Source organism: Aplysia californica, unplaced genomic scaffold (genome assembly GCF_000002075.1).
Source record: "Aplysia californica isolate F4 #8 unplaced genomic scaffold, AplCal3.0 scaffold00205, whole genome shotgun sequence".
Classification (NCBI taxonomy): Eukaryota; Metazoa; Mollusca; class Gastropoda; order Aplysiida; family Aplysiidae; genus Aplysia; species Aplysia californica.
The window spans coordinates 241,017-244,149 of NW_004797475.1; positions in this window are offsets into that span (position 1 = coordinate 241,017).

Here is a 3,133-nt window from a genome sequence, read left to right on the forward strand (position 1 = left end):
ACACCACACTGAAAGAGAACTGTGCCTCACTGAGAGAGAGAGAGAGAGAGAGAGAGAGAGAGAGAGAGAGAGAGATTAATCCCTATACTATGCTATGCGGCTGCAAGCACTGTAATTACTTTAACCAACACGTAAGCTTGAAGCACACTATTGTTCCAGGTGATGGCGATCGTGGATGCGCGGACGTACCGGGCATTTGTTTACGACTGGAAGACCCTGCAAGTGTTCCTGCTACATTTCTGGCAGTCGGTAAGTGGACTCTTCTGACTGAAAATTCACAAGCCATTGTAGTTTCTGGGTTTTTACCCCCAAGAAATAACACGACATATAATAGCAGTGTATTGTTAATGAAAACACACACTTGCTGTTGTTTCAAGAAAATTCGCAAATCATTACAGATTTCTTTTTCAAGAAAACCTTTAGATCTATTACTGCAGGGTTTTTTGTTTTGTTTTATTTTTTATTGAAGAAAATTAACAAGCCATTGCAGGTGTTTTTTTTCAAGTCAACACACCATTGCTGTTTTGTTGGTGGGATTTTTTTTAAAAAGATTTTGTTGGGTGGTTTTTTTCAAGAAAACACCCCCAATCACTGCAGTTGCCTTTCAACACTGTAAGAACTGAGGAAATTGGGAAAATTCGTGTAAAGTACTCACGAGACAAACGACCCCACTTTGTTTTGTTTGAATGGAAGTCTCAGGAGCAATGTGTATTACGTGTAGATCTTGATCTAGATCTACTTTTATCGTGCCACAAAAGGAAAAGAACTGTTAATTTTGTTGTATGGGTTGCTGGTAAAAGGGCGACCACAAGCACAAAATAATCGTGGCTATTCATAAACAGGGGGAAATGTCGGCAGGAAGCTTCTCTTTGGCTCTGATGCTTGGAAAATTAGGTAAAAAGAAACGCAAGAAAAGTATTTACCTGCTTGTCGTGAGTCACCTTACTAAACTGACAAACAGATGTTTGTCCAGACAAGAACATGTGATTGTGTGTCACGACGTGGAGGAATCAGGCGCTCGTCAATTTTTGACATTTGGAGTTATTGGTATCATCTTAAAAGCGTGTTCGTCTGGTTATCGATATAAAAAAAAGTAAGATCTATCTTGAATAGAAGTCGAGATATTTGCGACTGAAGGAGGTGGGGGTCGCCTGGTTTCAGGGGTAAAATTGGCGAGAAAATGACCGCCAAAGAGTGATAATTCTCAAAGAATGAAAGTCCTTGGAAACTGCAAACTTACATTTTTTGTGTCTTTAGTCCACAGTTTTCAGTAAAATCCACACTAATATGTGTTTTTGAATGGACATGAAAGTAAAAGGTGCTACGCCCAGAAAAAAAATTCTATCAAAACTGCGGAACGAATGGAAAAACACCAGTTTCTTCGATTTCATTATTTTGACGAGCGCCCGATGTCACCACGATACCTTACGCATGTGTGCACACTCATGAAAAGAAAGAAGAACAAAAGTGTGACAAAATGTTGAAAAATTCCACCTGTCTAATCCGCAGGTCAATGCCAGATTCCGAGCGATGACGGACATGAACGTCAGACTCAAACTGAAGTCCATTACAAAAATTATGGTGAGTAAGACTACAGTGTACAAAAGCAAAATACAGTCCAACCGTGCCTTAACAGAAACCTGTATAAGACGGAAACCTGTCATAAAGGAACCCCCCCCCCCCCCCTTGAAAAATATATCTCTATAATTACCTCCATTGGACGGAAATCTGTCTAACACAGAAAGAGCAAGAGGAAGCCCTTTCCTTCGGAGGGTTTTCACCTGTCTAAAACGGAAAATGCTTTGCCCACTCAGTCCTGATTTGAAATAAAACTGTCAAAGTCAAAGCTAGTATCATCGCCTCTCAAAACCTTGCCGTCAGGCGAGGAAGGGGAGTAAGGGTGCAATTTGAGGGTAGAAGTTACCCCATCCATGTAAGTCCTTAGCGGTGCAGATGGTCAGGGTGGTGTGGGTATGAAATCTCACCAATGCCCGTGAAAATGCCAGAGTGGCTCTCCAGCGAGCTCCAGCATGATACTTTCGTGGGTAATCAGAGGTCAGAGGTGTGAAATTATTTTGACCAATGCCTGCTGCCCTGATCGTTCGGCCAGCCGAGAAAAAAGTTCCTCGAATAGTTGTTGTATGCACGTGAGAGATAGCATTGGTTGGCGGTGCTTATTACGCTAATGGGTGGGGCTACAGGTGAAAGCCTAGGCGCAGGCCTAGGTGGAAGAAAAAGAGATTTTCAAACGGTTCTCTGTTCTAATAGGTCAAACAGCGGTCCTATGACATGCAAGCTCTTGTGGCAATGGATAATAGGACTGACGCATGCTATTGTCAGAGATGATAGCATTTGAGGGGGCCACAGAATTCTACACTAAGTGTAGAATTCTGTGGAGGGGGCTGAAGTTTTGACCACTGCTTGCCGACCGGATTGTTGACCCTTGATCCCACCGGCTGGGCCTCTGACCCCCCCCCCTCCCCATCCCCTTCCCTTTTATCTCCACCTTAGAAACTTAATCCCCCTGTCTACTAACACGGAATATGTCTATATGACGGAATCTTTTTTTCTGATGGCTCCCTTGAGATTCCGTCTTACACAGGTTCGACTGTAGTGTCATGCAATCATGCAATATTTTTCGGTTCTCTCTTTTGAAGAGAGCATTACAGAATAAGATATGTTTTTTGTTGTTGTTGTTGTTGTTTTTTGGTGTGGTTTTTTAAATTTTATTTGTTGGGGGTTTTTTGGGGGGAGGGGGGTTGAAGAAAGTAAACGTTGCCGTACTGGTGACTAGTCTCAGACTAGGTATCTTAGCTGAAACCGATCAACTTTCTCTCTCTCTCTCTCTCTCTCTCTCTCTCTCTCTCTCTCTCTCTCTCTCTCTCTCTCTCTGTGTGTATTTTATTTTCTACATCTCTCCACCCGCCCCACCCTCTCTCTATTTCTTTTCCTATCTTTTTCTTTTTGTCTTTTTGTGTATGTGTATGCTTGTGTATTTGTGTGTGTTTTTTATGTGTATGTTTGTGTATGTGTATGTGTGCGCGCTTGTCTTGTGTGAGAAGTGGTTAACGTTTTAAATATTATGTATAGAAAGATAAGAGAGAGAGAGAGAGAGAGAGAGAAAGAGAGAGAG